Genomic DNA, 18,773 nt, shown 5'->3' with positions numbered 1-18,773 from the left:
TCTGCCATCTGCCCTGATAGTTGAAACCGGGTTTCATCCATGAAGATCACACTTCTCCCGCATGCCAGTGGCCATCGAAGGTGAGCATTTTCCCACTGAATTTCGGATACAAAGCCAAACTGCAGTCAGGTCAAGACCCTGGTGAGGACGATAAGCACGCAGATGAGCTTCCATGAGACGGTTTCTGTGCAAACCCACAGTTTCATCAGCTGTCCGGGTGGCTGCTCTCAGACCATCCTGCAGGCAAAGAAGCCGGATGTGGAGGTACTGGGCTGGCGTGGTTACATGGCGTCTGCGGTTGTCAGGCCGGTTGGACGTACTGCCAACTTCTCTAAAACAAAGTTGGAGGTGGCTTGCGGTAGAGAAATTAACATTAAATTCCTGCAGTCAGCATGCCAATCGCGCTTCCTCAAAACTTGAGACAATTTGTGGCATTGTGTTTTGTGACAAAATTGCATATTTTAGAGTGGCCTTTTTATTGTCTCCAGCACAAGGTGCATGTGTGTAATGATCATGCTGTTTAATTAGATTATTGATATGCCACATCTGTCAGGTGGATGGTAAACACATTTCTGCACAGAATTTGAGATAAATAATATTTTTGTCCATATGGAACATTTCTGGGATCTTTTATTTCAGCTCATGAAACATGGGACCAACACTTTACATGTTGCGTTTATATTTTTCATACTTCATATTGAAGTGGGACATTAAATCATTGGTCATCGATCTGAAACATTTTAAGAAAGAGGCAGTGGTGTAAAGTACTTAAGTAAAAATACTTTAAAGTACTACTGTTACTGTAATTTAATTATACCAATGTGTTTTCATTAATTGAATTCCCTTAATCTATTTCATGAGAATTTGTAAGACTCTTGTTTGCATAAAATAGACGGAGACCAGTCTTATCAATAATAGGTAACATAATTTATTCTCGGAGCGCGCTGCCACGTTACCACAAGCAACAGTTTATATACAATAACATGACGTCATTTCGTTGCTCCTAAAATGAATCTCCTCCAGACCGGGTCAAAGGGAACTTTAAAAGTTCTTTCTGAGTTCATTCAGAGTTCATTCTGACCCCCTAGCACATACACAGGACACACAACACAACTGAATTAACTTTTGACTACTCACCATTATCAATCACCACTTAGCTGACAGTTCTAATTAACAGAAAACCTAGGAATGCACTCACTGTCTTATCTAAAACACCCCAGAGCTAAGTTTCGTCGGTTCAACCATAGGTTAACTACCTTATCTGTTTACTTAATCCACAACCCATTTCTTTCTTCCTAGTTGGAATGGTGTTCATTAACTTTAATTACTCCTTGTCGGTGTCACACAATCCCTTCTTATGAACTCATATTGTTAATCAGATATTATAAAACAGAGTATAAGTTTACTTAGTTACAGTTCTATTTAAAATGAGGATATTGTTTATTCATTTATTCATAATATTTCTAACAACTACGTAAGTATTTTTTTGGGGCATCTGTACTTCACTATTTATATTTTTGACAACTTTTACTTTCACTTCATTACATTCCTAAAGAAAATTATGTACTTTTTCCCTGACACCCAAAAGTACTAGTTACATTTTGAATGCTTAGCAAGACAGGAAGTTGGACCAATTCACACACATTCCTGGCATCTCTACTGCTTCTGATCTAACGGAGTCACTAAACACAAATGCTTTGTATGTAAGTTATGTCTGAGTGGAGTTGTCCCCTGGATATCCGTAAAGAAAATAAATAAGAAAATGGTGCCATCTGGTTTGCTTTATGTAAGGATTTTGAAATCATTTATGCTTTGACTTTTGATACTTAAGTATATTTTAGCAATTACATTTACTTTAGATACTTTTAAGTATATTTAAAACCAAATACTTTTAGACTTTTACTCAAGTAGTATTTTACTGGATGACTTTCACTTTTAGTTGAGTCATTTTCTATTAAGGTATCGTTACTTTTACTCAAGTATGACAATTGGGTACTTTTTCCACCACTGGAAAGAGGATATCAAAATTTGACAGTTGGACAATTTTTCATCTCATCTTTAAATGGTAAAGTTTTGTTTTATCCTAATACATGTTGTAAGATTCAAACAACATTTTATAAACAAACTGTTCCATAATCCTGAGGACATTTTCCCGGACAGAGGTTCAACCAATTGAGGACAGCTTGGCAGTCTTAAGAGTCAAGTTAACTTTATTTTTTATTTGAGACAATTCACACACTGCAAGGCCCCTCCTTGTTGGATATTTGCACTAAGATCAGGCAATCATAGGGAGCTGAATAGCATGTCTTTTGGGAATCCAGTCTCAGTGAGATCTGGTGCAGTGAAAAAAACATTAATGACCATCAGCATAGCTAGTGTAACAGTATAGCTTCCATCCCTCTCTTCGCCTCGAACCAGGGACCCTCAGCACACATCACCCACGAAGCAACAGTCACCCACGAAGCATCGTTACCCATCGCGCCACAAAAGCCTTGCAGAGCAAGGGGAACAACTACTTCAGGTCTCAGAGCGAGTGACGTCACCGATTGAAACACTATTAGTGCGCACCACCACTAACTAGCTAGCCATTTCACATCGGTTACACTAGTACAAACCTAGCTATTACCAGGCTGGTTAGTAGGAACCAATACACCTTTAACATCAGAGTATCAAAGAGAAAAAACTAAATTTTTCACACAAAACCTACGGTCAATGACAATAGATCAATGATATAAAAAACTTTGGAGTACTTTAAATGAAATTATGGGCAGAAAGACAAATTCAACTCCATCTTTCATTGAATCAGATGGCTTATTAATCACAAAACCATCTTACATATTGTGGATTCAGAGCTAACTATCTAATAGAACTCAGAGGGTTTTCTTTAATGGTGTACAGCAGGACAGCTCTTTAAGCCCTCTATTTTTACCAATGACCTGCCACTGGCATTAAACAAAGCCTGTGTGTCCATGTATGATGATGACTCGACCATATACATGACAGCAACCACAGCTAATGAAGTAACTGAAACCCTTAACAAGGAGTTGCAGTCTGTTTTGGAATGGGTGGCCAGTTATAAATTGGTTCTGGACATCTCAAAAGCTAGGAGCATTGTATTTGGTACAAATCATTCCATAAGCTCTAGACTTCAGCTGAATCTGCCAATGGTGTGGCTGTTGAAGAGTTGAGGAGACTGAATTACTTTGTGTTACCTTAGATTGTAAATTGTCATGGTCAAAACATATAGATTCAATGGTTGTAAAGATGGGGAGAGGTACACTACATGGCGAGGTAGACTATATGGAGAGGTACACTACAAAAGTGTGTGGACACCTGCTTGTCGAACATCACATTCCAAAATCATGGACATTAATATGGAGTTGGTCCCCCCCTTTACTTTTGTAACAGCCTCCACTCTTCTGGAAAAGCTCTCCACTAGATGTTGGAACATTGCTGTGGGGACTTGCCTCCAGCCACAAACGAGACTATTAGTGAGGTTGGGAACTAATGTTGGTCGATTAGGCCTGGCTCACAGTCGGCATTACAATTCATCCCAAAGGTGTTAGAATGGGGTTCCGGTCAGGGGTCTATGTAGGCCAGTCATGTTCTTCCTCACCGATCTTGACATACCAGGACCTCAATTTGCCATGCTGAAACAGGAAAGGGCCTTCTCCAAACTGTTGCCACAAAGTTGGAAGCACAGAATCGTCTCAAATTTCATTGTATGCTGTATTGTTAAGATTTCCCTTCACTGGAACTAAGAGGCCTAGCCCGAACCTTGAAATACAGCCCCAGACCATTATTCCTCCTGAACGTGAATCAATTCTCAACTGTGATACGGTTCTAAAAACATGAATCCCTTTACTTTTATATCACAAGAAAATAATTTCATAAATGCAAAATACCCACTTACTTACTGTACACTGTTTTAACACAGTTGCAGCCGACAGTATTTTTCAATGACAACACGTTTGTGGTGGGGCCTTCCCCAAACTGTTGACACAAAGTTGGAGTCACAGAATCAAGTAATTAGCACAGGTAGTTGACTGTGTCTTCTGTCTGTTTACAGTAAACACGAGCTGTAACATGGCGATATGGCTGTGTGGGAACACTAACCCTATAAAGGTGTATATAAATGTAACTATTTCTTATTATTATTATTCATAGCTGATATTAAAGAAAATGTCCTAATGCTTCCAAAACCGTACCACAAGAGATGCGTGTCAATGTTCAGACTGCAGGTTGGGGCACGTTGGGACATAAGAGGATTTAGTTCAATGACTTACATTATGTGTAAATGTAATGGAACTGAGATTTATGATCAAGGGCTAGCAGCTCACTATTTTACACACAGCTAGTTAGCTAATAATACAAGTCATTTCAAAATGTATTTACTAACTTGAATAGGTTCATGTGTATGCCCACTAAGCTGCCAATCGTTTGTAGCGAAGAGTTGTCAAGCCGGGCTGCCGGTTCTGTTGAAAACCATCTGAATTGTTGTGCATTGACTGCTTGTCAGAATGTATGTTTTCCTCCCTATGGCTCTCGTCATTTAATGCACCTTGAGAGTACCTGGTTTACTGGGAGGGGTACGGTCCAGAGGAGTGGTGTTGGGTTCCGGTGGATGATATTCTAGATCCCAACATAATCTGAGAATTCCACCTTCGCCGTCCAGACCGGCCCGATCCTCGCCCTCAGGGCCGTCCTCCTGACCAGAGTCGTCCTACTGCTGGAGCTGCGCATCGGGGGGTGGGAGGGTTTACCGTCAAGTCTACTCCCGATCCCCCCCTCCGGGGCTCGACGTCGTCGGTCTACTAACCACAGGTCCTGGTGTAACAGTTGTTAAAGTACTATGTGAATTTCACCAGGTTCACATATTAATATGTCATGTTGATTTGTTATTATGCATGCCTGCATCCTGGGAGAAGGGGAGTGTGTACTTACGTTTTGCCCTGCGTGCTCAAATCATTTTGATGTACTGAGAGAGGTAGGCAAGCTTGTTTGATTCTTTACAAAGTCATACACAGTGTTTTGTTCATGAATAATGATGTATGTTTAGAGGTTACTCAGAAGTGGATGGTATTGTTAAGATGCACGTGTAATTGTACTTTTTAGGATATCAACATTCTGAATTCAACATGTGGTTAATAGCTAGCAAAGGTATTGGCAGGCTATTGTATGTGTGAACGATGGCTAGCTCCTCGAATGATCCCAGTCCCTCCTATTGTGCATCTGTTGTAGAAAGAGGCAACGATTCTCAGAACATATGTGCTCTACAAATGTTTTATTTCCTTTTGGATGCAGATGCAGGATGCAGAGAGTGAGTTCTGCTTGATTAAAACTACCTGATCTCCAAAGTCCACGTCTATAGTCTCCATCAACCACACACAACGCAGTTACAGCGGTGCAGTATAGCACCGGTTACACTGACAACCCATCATTATGCACACCTGGACTTCATCAATTCCCTGATTACTCCCCCTTTATCTAGCACTCCGTTTTAATCACCCATCAGGCAGTATTGTTTCTGTGTTCATGTTCAGACGATACGCTTGTGTGTTCACGCGGTTTGTTCTTATTAAACTCACTGACTGCACTTGCTTCCTGACTGCCTGCATCTTCGTTACAATAACAGGATGATGGCTTCAAATTAATTATTTAAATTTTTGTACACATTTTTGCGTAAAGTCAACGAGTCAAATAACCTTTTCACCCCAAGTTCTTATCTTTACTTTTTCCTACCTAGTGTGTCAGTAATTCTCTGTTTGATGTGTAGATTAACCTCGTTTGAAAACCATGTTGTGGGCTTCAGTATTGTCTGTACACGGCTCATCACGGGGAAAGCCAAGTGTTGTGCATGATGTGGTTACGATGTTTCGATTGATAACTATTTGACCTTCTATCAGCATGCATTGTAAAATATAAAAATATTTTTTTTATAGCCAACGGTAAGGGCATGTTATGTTAAATGGGCAATCTGCTATTGCTACATCCATTTTTGTATTAATGATATTCAGCCATTGATTTAAGAATATAACTTATAAATGCCTTAGGAGTTTAGTTTAACTGTATAGTCCCATCAGAACCCAAAATATGAGTTTGCTTTTACTAATCCATCCAATAGGTCAGTTCTTGCATCCATCGATGGATTTGAGAGTGGTTCCATTTTTCCAGCCCCATTCCTCAACAATTTACCCAAAAAGGTGGTGGGGTGACCGCTTTTCTGTTTGAACTGCAGATTGCCCCTGACATTTAATTGTGTTAGCCAATGAAGCGGAACTTGGTGGTGAGAGAGGCTACTGCCAATAACAGGAACAAGACCAACAGGTTAATCCTATGATTAACCTCTACCTTCTGCATTTTGTCAATATATTCCATTTGTTATGCGAAGTATGTTTTGAAATGATATTGAGAGCATGCTGTCCTTAAAATTATATGGGAAAATGTATGGGGCACTGATTTTATTAGTCTGTAAGATTGTCAAAGGCTCTTTATTGCAAATTAATTGATAGTTGAGATGATAAAAGCACAACATAATTACTGTTTCTATATTCCTAGCAGAATGGAAGATCACTCTAGGAAATACCACACAAACAATGAGATTTCAGTGATATGTGGTTGACAGTAGCACACATCGCACTCACGCCTTGGCATCTGACTAAAGTGGCCTGAGTGGGAAAATAGTCTGACAAATAATTATAGTGAGACAACTGGCATCAGGGATTCCCCAGTTGTTTGGAAATGTCAATAATGGTCCTTAAAAGCTGCCACACAGGTCCAGAATCAAATCATTGGGAACCAGTTGTTTATTCGGGTTTATCAATAGAGAAATGGCAATGCACAAACGCAAAATGCTTCTTCTGCTGCTCTCAATGATGATTAGTTTGGCCACCTCATCTCCAGCACCACTTCAAGGAAGAACTGAATATGATAATGATATCAATACAATTAAAAATGTACTTAAGGTAAGGTAGTTATTATTACACTAAAACCTTTTTAACAAATGTTCAAGTCCAGACTTGTTGTAGCGATTAAAGTAATGTAACTAATGTCACCTCTGTTTCCTGAACAACAGAACTGTCATGAAGGCTGCAGCACATCTGGAATGGTGAGTCCATAACAATCTCAGATAATTGGCTTAATCTTTTCTTCACTTCATTACACTCGATCTTTAAAAAAACGTCTCAGTGCCAGTCTGATTCTTGTGTACACTGTACACTTCATGAAACACCCCTTTTGAGCAAAGAGCCAAATAATCTCTAATCTGTCTTGTGACATTGCTAATCTTAATCAGAATACACACAGCTACAACAGCCGACCACAGCAGGCTGCCCTAACTTCCTCTGTTGTGTTATTTCAATCTGCAAAGCATATTTCATATCTTAGTATATTCAGTCCTAACGTAATGCATTGCTCTCTGATAGAGGAATATTGACCTAAATGTATGTTTTGTATTGCAATACAGTGGTTATAGTAAACAGTTCTGTACCGGCAGTGGTACAATTCTGTATCAAATTGTCATACTTGAGTAAAAGTAAAGACCTTATTAGAGAGTGACTCAAGTAAAAGTCACCCAGTGAAATATTACTTGAGTAAAGTCTAAAAGTATTTGCTTTTAAATATACTTAAGTATCAAAAATACATGTAATTGCTCAAATATACTTAAGTATCAAAAGTAAAAGTAGAAATAATTGAACATGTCTTATAATAAGCAAACCAGAGCCTCATTTTCTTGTTTTTTAAATTACGGATAGCCAGGGGCACACTCCTACACTAAGATATAATTTACAAACGAAGCATTTGCTTAGTGGGTCGCCATATCAGAGGCAGTAGGGATGACCAGGGGTGTTCTCTTGATAAGTGCGTGAATTGAACAATTTTCCTGTCTTGACAAGCATAAAAAATATAACTAGTATTTTTGGGTGTCCGGGAAAATGTATGGAGTAAAAAGTACATTATTTTCTTTAGGAAGTCAAAGTAAAAGTTGTCAAAAATATTAATAGTAAAGTACAGATACCCCCCCAAAACGACTTAAGTAGTACTTTTTTGACACTTACTTTTCTCTGCAGGATCTAAAATGCCAGTGTCTCCGAATCCCCATCACATTAGTGGTAAGCGACGCATAATATGTACATTGGAGTTTATACAGTAGTCATTTCATCCAATGTGTACCTTTATAACCGTTTTCTTCCGTTACTTTGAATAGGAAACGTGCACACCAGACTACTTCAAACAGGGACTTGCTTCACTGAGTAGTGTGCATCCTGTTGCACGCTTACTGATTAGAAGATTACATTTTTGGTCCAAGGTAAGTTATTTTCCTTAAACATGCACAGAATTGCTCTTAGACTATAATGCCATTCTGAATATGGCAGAGATAACAGAAGAGCCATGAAATTACCATTACATTGCTTACATTTACAACGATCTTACCGGATGTATATGTTATTCTCTCTCATAGCCGGGCTTTCAGCAGCTGGCCCCTCACTGTGAACCAGTGGTGTCTCCACGGGTGTTTCTGGAGCAGCTGAGACAAGTGTTCCAAGGACTGAACAGCTTCAAACCATAACAAAATGATTGAAATATTCTATATGTATAATGTATTTATTTACTATTTATCTATTTGAAATTGTACGGCTAAATGGTTGATTAAACACCTGAAACAGACATATCTACTCCTGAGTTTGCTTTTTCTCTATTGACTTGATTGGGAAATGACCAGTAAATTAAATTGTGTAGGTCTATGTATGGCAAAGTGCATCACAGATAAATCTGTCTAAAGAATGTTATGGCCATATATTTTATTGACCTTTCAATCATGATTATTGGCTGAATCAAACAACACTTCTTTATGATTAGAAACGAAGATAGGCTATTACATTTTTTTTTTTAAATAATCTTAACCCAAAACCATGATGCTACAAATCATGTAACACATAATAAAGACAACACTGAATGTTTTTGAACATCGAGCTAAAATACCAAGGTATGCCACCTTTTGGGGTTCTCCTGACCTAGGCTCTCCAACAATACAGTGGACAGGCTATTGTCAATCAAACGTGAAACTCTTGGGGACAGCATTAGAAGTATACATTCAGGAAGGAGCCTAATTGCACAAAAGGGAGAGGCTATACAGACACTTCTGGAGCCAAAATGGATAACCTATGTCGCACAGCTGAGAGTCGAGACGAATGGATTTGGTTTAGTCAGTCATCCTGATGAGCCCTTACCAGCTAGCTGGTTTATGCTGGCTATCTGGCAACAACAGCTTGGCTCTAGTTAAAACTTGTAAGAGAAAGTGATGTTTATTTCAATGGGCAAGGGAGAAATAACTTGTAGTGTTGTTCACCATCTGGAATCTGGATGTCACCATGACATGCCAATTAGCTAACCTAACGACAAGCCAGTGTGAATGACCAATGCAACGGTGTTGTACCGAGGTGCTTCCCACTGTTGCTTCCCACAGCATAGAAAGAGTCCAGGGAGGCCCCTCTGAACAGGGCCAATGAAGTGGCCATACCCCTGATGGAGAGGGCTACCATGTCGTCTTGAGTTGGTCTACCTGCTGCAGCGTATGATTTTGACACTGCGTTGGTAATCCAATGTGCCAGTCTCTGCTTCGAGACAATGCGAACTTTGGTGTTCTCTCCATAACACACAAAAAGCTATTCTGTTTGACGAGAAATTCTTAAAATACATTTCTAATACCACCATGCATAATTGTGTGTAGACTGCGTGTGCTGGCGTGTGTGTGAGTATACATGTGTGTGTGCCTGGGTTTGTGTCTCCTCACAGTTTTATCTGTTTTTTAAATCTTATTTTACTACTTATTCTGCTTGCATGATTTACTTGATGTGGAATAGATTTCCATGTAGTTGTGGCTCTTTGTGGTCCTGTGCATTTCCCAAGTCCGTTCTGGACTTGGTGGATTGTCTTGTGGGGTATTCATGGGTGTCTGAGCTGTCAAATAGTGATGACAAGTAGTGATGCAGTCAATCTCTCCTCTATTGTGAGCCAGGAGAGATAGGTCCTCTTTGTGGCACATGGCCATATGATTGGGCAGTAGTCCAGGTGCGACAAAACTAGGTAGGATTGGTTTTGTTTATAGCAATGTCAAGAAAGCAATGCAATGTCATGAGGTTCTGAAGGAGCCTTGTGGGGCCATAGTCTGCAGGCACCATTCATGAATTGCGATACTAGAGGGTGCACCCCTGGTGATGCACCCGCAAACTGGTCATGACCCATAGAGATATATACACTTTTAATGTAGATGGGGACTTCCATGCAGTCATAAGCTCCTGGAGGAAAGTCGAAATGACAAAGTGGGCAGGAAGATGGCGATTCTGCATGGTCGACACAACTTCCTGTACACATTCCACCCTAGTCAGTCATAGACTGTTCTCTCTGCTTTCGCATGGCAAGTGGTACCGGAGCGCCAAGTCTAGGTCCAAGAGGCTTCTAAACTGCTTCTACCCCCAAGCCATAAGACTCCTGAACATCTTATCAAATGGCTACCCAGACTATTTGCATTACCCCCCTTCTTTTACACCTGCTAATCTCTGTTGTTAACATCTATGCATAGTCACTTTAATAACTCTACCTACATGTACATATTACCTCAATTACCTCGACTAACCGGTGCCCCCGCACATTGACTGTACCGGCACCCCCCTGTATATAGTCTCACTATTGTTATTTTACTGCTACTCTTTAATTACTTGTTACTTTTATTTCTTATTCATCTTTTTTATTATTTTAAACTGCATTGTTGGTTAGTAAGTAAGCATTTTACTGTAAGGTACACCTGTTGTATTCGGCGCATGTAACTAATACAATTTGATTTGATATACAGGTCAATGCCAGTACCTTATTTAATGTGGACGGGTACTGGAGAGTTGAGTTTGGTTTATACGTGAAAAGTGACTGGTAGTAGGATATACATGTAAACAGTAATAATTGTCACACCCTGATGTGTTTCACCTGTTTTTGTGCTCGTCTCCACCCCCCTCCAGGTGTCGCCCATCTCCCCCATTATCCCCAGTGTATTTATACCTGTGTTCTCTGTTTTGTCTGTTGCCAGTTTGTTTTGTTCGTCAAACCTACCAACGGTTTTCCCCTTGTGCCTGTCTGTTTCTATTTTTCCCGGTTTTAACCATTCTGCCTGCCCTAAGCCTGCCGTTCCGTTCTGTACCCGGAGACTGCCTGCCGTTCTGTACCTCTTTATTTTTTTTTATTTAACCAGGAAGGGATCATTCAAATTTGAAATCTCTTTTTCAAGCGTGTCCTGGCCAAGATAGGCAGCACCAAGCCATTACACAATTAAGGGCAGACAACATGAAAAACGACAGGTAGTAAAAAAAACATAGAATTCACAAGAGTATAACAAAGTCATAAAACAGAGTCATAAAACAGCAAATAAAAAACATTGACAGGCCAGGGAATCAGCCTCAAAATCATTCATCAATGATTTAAAAACACCAATCGGGACAAGTTCTTCCAGTTTAAAAGTATTTTGTAAGGCGTTCCAAGCCGATGGTGCGGAGTACATAAAAGCCCTTTAACCAAATTCAGTTTGGAATTTAAGCATGCTCCCTCTAATTCTCTCTCCCTCCCCTTCCGGAGGACATGAGCCCTGGGACCATGCCTCAGGACCACCTGGCCTGTTGACTCCTTGCTGTCCCCAGTCCACCTTGTCGTGCTGCTGCTCCAGTTTCAACTGTTCTGCCTGCTGCTATGGAACCCTGATCTGTTCACCGGACGTGCTACCTTGTCTCGGACCTGCTGTTTTCAACTCTTTCTCTACCGCACCTGCTGTCTAACTCTGAATGCTCGGCTATGAAAAGCCAACTGACATTTACTCCTGAGATGCTGACCTGTTGCACCCTCTACAACCACTGTGATTATTATTATTATCTGACCCTGCTGGTCATCTATAAACGTTTGAACATCTTGGCCATGTATACTCTCAACCCGGCACAGCAAGAAGAGGACTGGCCACGCCTCAGAGCCTGGCTCTTCTCTAGGTTTCTTCCTAGGTTTCTGCCTTTCTAGGAAGTTTTACTTAGCCACCGTGCTTCTACATCTGCATTTCTTGCTGTTTGGGGTTTTAGGCTGGGTTTCTGTACAGCACTTTGTGACATCGACTGATTTTAAAAGGGCTTTATAAATACATTTGATTGATTGATTCCCACCACATTTCTGAACAATTAAAATGGTAGTAAACCCAAAATGGTTTTGTAAATAAAAGTATACCAGTGACTGAGCCTACGATTGACTAGAGAAGGCCAGCCAACCCTTGTATATAACGTGCAGTGGTGCGTAAGGGTTTTGCAGTTGAAAATAAATCTCAATGCGCCATGGTAAAGTGATTTCAAACACAGAGCGGAAGCATTCATATATATAAAATATCCTCATAGTCTAGTATAGGCATATATGTAGCCGATACTTACCTCCTTATGGCTTCAAAAGAAAAGCAGGCTTTATTCTTAAAATAAAATCCAAATTTCAGCTTCAATTTTTGTTGTTGAAGTTGTTGAATATGCAATTTTGGACTCTGATCTGGATTACGGACCTCTGTCTGCCCTTTACCTGTTGTTTTGTCTGCCCCCTGTTCTATTAATAAACTTTTGTTACTTCAACACTGTCTGGATATGGGTCTTCGCTAAAACGTGATAGTAATAGTGACCAGTAGCAGGATAAATACTAATGGTAATGGCAATCAGTAATCAATGGACAGCAGCGTAATGAAGTAATACATCTAATCATTCATCATTTTAGAAATTATTATTGATTAGAACTGGTAGCGATGATATTCAAAATGATCCAACCTACGGAATAAACCAACAGATGACTTCAACTACAATAACTGTGATACACTATATATACAAAAGTATGTGGACACCCCTTCAAATGAGTGGATTCAGCTATTTCAGCCACACCCGTTGCTGACAGGTATATAAAATTGACCACACAGCCATGCAATCTCCATAGACAAACATTGGCAGTATAATGGCCTTACTGAAGAATTCAGTGACTTACAACGTGGCACGTAATAGCATGCCACCTAACAAGTCAGCTCATCACATTTATGCCCTGCTAGAGTTGCCCTTTTTCCTTGGTTGCAACACTCACTACTGAGTTCCAAACTGCCTCTGGAAGCAACGTCAGCACAAGAACAAGAACTGTTGGTTGGGAGCTTCATGAAATGGGTTTCCATGGCCGAACAGCCACACACAAGCCTAAGATCACATGACATCATGCACAATGCCAAGCATCGGCTGGAGTGGTGTAAAGCTAGCCGCCATTGGAACCTGGAGTAGTGGAAACGCTTTCTCTGGAGGGATGAATCACACTTCACCATCTGGCAGTTCAACAGACGAATCTGGGTTTGGCGGATGCCAGAAGAACGATACCTGCCCGAATGCATAATGCCATCTGTAAAGTTTTGTGAAGTAGGAATAATGGTCTGGGGCTGTTTTTCATGGGTTGGGCTAGGCGCCTTAGTTCCAGGGAAATAACAGTACAGCATACAATGACATTCTACACAATTCTGTGCTTCCAACTTTGTGGCAACAGTTTGGGGAAGGCCCCTTCCTGTTTCAGCATGACAAATTGAGGTCGATACAGAAATGGTTTGTTGAGATCAGTGTGGAAGAACTTGACTGGCCTACACAGAGCCCTGACCTCAACCCCATCAAACACCTTTGGGATGAATTGGAACGGCCGACTGCAAGCCAGGCCTAATTGCCCAACATCAGTGCCCTACCTCACTAATGCTCTTGTGGCTGAATGGAAGCAAGTCCCCACAGCAATGTTACTACTGCTCGTGGAAAGCCTTCCCAGAAGAGTGGAGGCTGTTAGAGCAGCAAAGGGGGGACCAAGTCCATATTAATGCCCATGATTTTGGAATGAGATATTCATGTAGTGTAGATAATAAACAGAGTAGAAGCAACGTATGTGAAGAGTGTGAAAGAATCAAAATCAAATGTAATTTGACAAATGCTCCGAATACAACAGGTGACTTTACACACCTTAGCGTGAAATGCTTACTTACAAGCCATTATGAACAGCGCAGTGAGAAAATATTTGTAAAATAAACAAAAGTTTAAAAAAGGAGCACAATAAAATAACAATAACGAGCCAAGTCAATGTGCAGGGGTACGGGTTAATTCGAGGTAATTGAGGTCATATGTAAATGTAGGTAGGGGTATAGTGACTATGCATAGATAAACAGTGAGTAGCAGCAGCGTAAGAAAAGGGGGTCAATGCAAATAGTGCGGGAAACCATTTGATTAACTGTTCATGAATCTTATGGCTTGGGGTAGAAGCTTTTAACTAGCCTTTTGGACATTAACTTGTCACTCCAGTACCGCTTGCCGTGCGGTAGTAGAGCAAACAGTCTATGACTTGTTCCTTCATACTGAAGCCTATGTTTGTATAAATACAGTTGAAGTTGTAAGTTTACATACTCCTTAGCCAAATACATTTAAACTCAGTTTTTCACTATTCCTGACATTTAATCCTAGTAAAAATGACCTGTTTTAGGTCAGATAGGATCACCACTTTATTTAAGAATGTGAAATGTCAGAATAATAGTAGAGAGATTTATTTCAGATTTGATTTCTTTCATCTAATTCCCAGTGGGTCAGAAGTTTACATACACTCAATTAGTATTTGGTAGCATTTTTTTAAGTCTTGGCTGATTTCTTTTGTTTTCCCATGATGTCAAGCAAAGAGGCACTGAGTTTGAATGTTGGCCTTGAAATACATCCACATGTACACCTCCAATTGACTCAAATGATGTCAATTAGCCTATCAGAAGCTTCTAAAGCCATGACATTTTCTGAAATTGTCCAAGCTGTTTAAAGGCACAGTCAACTTAGTGTATGTAAACTTCTGACCCATTGGAATTGTGATACAGTGAATTATAAGTGAAATAATCTGTCTGTAAACAATTTTTGGAAAAATGACTTGTGTCATACATAAAGTAGACTAACCGACTTGCCAAAACTATAGTTTGTTAACAAGAAATTTGTGGAGTTGGCGAAAATGTGTTTTAATGACTACAACCTATGTAAACTCCCGACTTCAACTGTACATACTGTACATACCTGATAAGTATGGCTGTATATGGCGCAAGTATGGCTGCAATTTGCATTGTAGACATCACAAGAACCATTAGATACACTAAGGATGCTAAGGAGTATGTGAAACAGAATGATCTATGGCTGAGCTTTCAGCTCCAGTCTAGCATCTGATCAGTGTTTAGAGATATTAGCTTTCAAGGTATGTGCTGTGAGCCTATTGCTTTCTGCCAATTATTGTATCTTAGAGAGCGAGAGGGAGGGCGAGAGGAGGATATCATTACAGCCTAAATGCAGTTCACTGACATATCTTGGATGAAACTGTGTCTTTATGTGATGTTCTTATTTTTCTTCTTCTTTCAGTAAACAACGGGTTGCCATAGAGAAAGAGTACGGTCAGGTGAGAGGACTCTCATCCTACTAATGCTAAATGAGAAGCTGTGGTCGGGTGTGTGTGTGCGTTATAATGTACCCTTATATGTTCTGTACCACGTCACCCTCTCCAGTCATGGTGGGCAGTACACCCTGTGATACGACCTGCCATATCGTAGAGTGGCATATCATTGAGCTAAAATTGGTTTGGAATATCCCCTGGACACTTACCTGCCCTCTCAGGGTCTGTTTTTGTTAGCATCATTTCTACAACTACTTTAACCAACACTCTCACAGCCCTCCCTACATTAAGGGCATTACTGGGTTAACACTGAGATGCGTGCTAAGCTAAAGGACAGAGCTACCACTCACAGGGCTATCGCAGCCATCTCTGTGGCTACGGCTGAGGACACAGACACGTACAAGAAGTCCCTCGACCACCTCCGCAGAGCCATCAAACAGGCAAAATGACAATATCGGAAAACAATACCGGCTCAGACGTTCAATGTATGTGGCAGTGGCTACAGTACATTACGGACTAGAAAGGAAGCCCTATCCATGATCTGCCCAATGATGCTTCTCTACCAGGCGAACTCAATGCCTTTTACACACACTTCGACAAAAACAACACAGAGCCCTGCATGAAGGCCCCTGCTGATCCAGAGGACTGGGGGGGATCTCTCTCCGAGGCTGACGTGAGTAAGGTTTTTAAACAGATCAACACTTGTAAGGCCGCAGGGCCAGACGGTATTCCAGGGCGTGACGTCAGGGCATGTGCAGACCAGCTGGCAGGCGTCTTCACTGACTTTTTAAACCTCTCCTTGTAATCCCCACGTTTCAAACCGACTACCATCATTCCTTTTCCCATAAACTCTTAAGGCATCCTGCCACAATGACTACCACCCTGTAGCACTAGCATCTGTAATAAAGAAGTGCTTTGAAAGGCTGGTCCTGGCACACATCAACTCTATCATCGCAGACACCCTGGACCCACTGCAATTTGCGTACCACAGAAGATGCAATCTCTATTGCACTCCACACTGCCCTCTCTCACCTTGAAAAGAGGAATACCTATGTGAGGATGCTGTTCATCAACTACAGCTCAGCGTTCAACACCATAGTGCCTTCCAAGCACGTCACCAAGCTCAGGACCCTGGGACTGAACACCTCCCTTTGCAACTGGATCCTGGACTTCCGGACGGGCCGCCCCCAGGTGGTGAGGGTAGGCAATAACACCTCTGCCACTCTGACCCTCAACACGTGGGCTCCTTAGGGGTGTGTGCTTAGCCCCCTCCTGTATTCCCTGTTCACCCATGGCTGTGTGGCCACGCACGAGTGCAACTGATGACACAGTAGTGGTAGGCCTGAATACCAATGGCGATGAGACAGTCTACAGGGAGGAGGTCAAAGACCTGGGAGTTTGGTGCCAGGACAACAACCTCCCTCTTAACGTCAGCAAGACCAAGGAGCTGATCGTGAACCACAGGAAACATGGGTGGATACACACCCTCATCCACATCAAAGGTACCGCAGTGCACAAGCTCAAGAGCTTCAAGTTCCTCTGTGTCCACTTAAAATTGTTCTCTCACATCAGCACAGTCATGAAGAAGGCATGGCAGTGTCTCTTCTCCCTCCGGAGTCTGAAATGATTTGGCAACTGCACCGCCCTCGACCGGAAGGCAAGGCCCTACAGAGGGTGGAGCGGACGACCCAGCAAATCACTGGGGCTCCCAGCCATCCAGGACGTCCATGCCAGGCGGTGTCTGAGAAAGGCCAAAAAATTGACTAGACTCCAGCCACCCAAGACATGGACTGTTCTCAATGCTCCCGTCCGGCAGGCAGTACCAGTACATCAATGTTCAGAGCAACAGACTCCTAAACAGCTTCTATCCCCTGGCCATAAGACTGTTTTATGGCTAACAACTACTGCTCCCCCTCACACCAACGCTGCTAAAATAGATATTTATTATATTTAATACTACCGCTACACTTCTGTTCATTGATTATTGATTGCCATTACCATTCATATCTACCTATTTATCCTGCTAATGGTCACTATTACTCCTGTTTACATATTACCATAAGTATTTATATATTCCTGCTACCAGTCACTTTTCAGCCCTGTTTACATGTATATCCACCTATCACTCACACACCCACCCACCATGTATGTTGCTGCCATACTGTTTACTATTATTATTATAATTTGTCCTACTATCAGTCACTTTCTCCTAATCCCTACATACAGTACTCAAATACTCCAGTATCCATGCTCATTGTAAATTTGGTACTGGCATTGACCCTGTATATTGTGTAGCGGTTTCAGGGCTTGTGTGGTAGATGGACATTATGTGCCTGTGAGGTTTCTTTGTTTTTTTGGCTGCCAGAGCCACGGACAGCAATGTGAAGTATTCCCCAGAGGCAGGACCAGGGGAAAACTTTGAGACTGCATCAGAACAGCCACACATGTCTCCACTTGTAATCAGAGCCAAACTGCAGACAGGTGATCCCAATCAGTGCCTCTACTGAACCTCGTCTACTGTTTCAACCCTTCACTTGGACTGGTGGTGTGTGTTTGCGTGTGTAAACCCTGCCTTACAAAGACCTTCGCCACAATATCTTCCTCTCTTATTTCTCTTGTTTTTTTTTAAATAGATTATTTTATTAGTTATACTATTTTGATATTGAATACTTCACTGTTGGATAGGGCTTGCAAGTTAAGCTTGTCACTGTACTTGTGCATGTGACATACAACTTGAAACTACTCAAAACACTCATATTGAATGTTTTCATAGAATGTATTCAGATATTGAGCTGGTGACTTTCAGGGACCTTGGTGTTGTCTATGTCCTTAAGCAAGGCAGGGGAATACAGCACACATTGTGCATTTGTTTCAGGAACCAGGGAAACAGTTCTAGTTGTGTCATACAGTAGTGCTGATTTCCAATTGGATGTTTCCCCATGGAGCAATATGGATGGTGTAGGTCATTCTGTAAGATTTGCATAATAGGGTTTTTGATTATCTGACATCTTCATTAAATGATTGAATGGCTGTGCCTGCTTTAAATGTACTGAACTGACCTAATCCTATTAGTTTTCTAACATTAGGACTGGCTGCGTTATAGTGTAGTAACTTCCTATAGTGCCAGACTTAAGAGCATTCCTAATGAGTCTTCTATCGACATGTTGCCGTGGACATTGAACTTGCCTCTGACCATTGTGGTTTGTAGTTTGTTTCCATAGTGAAATAACTGTCCTGTTGTGCTTTTCCTGGTGTTTGTGCTTTTGGCTCTGCTGGTAGCATCAGTATTGCACCTA

General features: G+C 41.2%; 1 long non-coding RNA gene across 1 annotated transcript; it reads left to right on the top strand.

Moving 5' to 3' along the window:
• Positions 1-4,333: 4,333 nt before the first annotated feature.
• LOC118938689 lies at positions 4,334-8,667 on the top strand. The gene is made up of 5 exons (XR_005035896.1): positions 4,334-4,987; positions 5,305-7,108; positions 8,070-8,111; positions 8,207-8,308; positions 8,462-8,667. It is a non-coding gene; the product is annotated as an uncharacterized LOC118938689 (long non-coding RNA).
• The last annotated feature ends 10,106 nt before the right edge of the window (positions 8,668-18,773 follow it).

The sequence above is a fragment of the Oncorhynchus mykiss genome, chromosome 14 (assembly GCF_013265735.2).
Source record: "Oncorhynchus mykiss isolate Arlee chromosome 14, USDA_OmykA_1.1, whole genome shotgun sequence".
Classification (NCBI taxonomy): domain Eukaryota; kingdom Metazoa; phylum Chordata; class Actinopteri; order Salmoniformes; family Salmonidae; genus Oncorhynchus; species Oncorhynchus mykiss.
The sequence above is the reverse complement of the archived record's forward strand: the minus strand, read 5'-3'. Positions and strand labels throughout refer to the sequence as shown.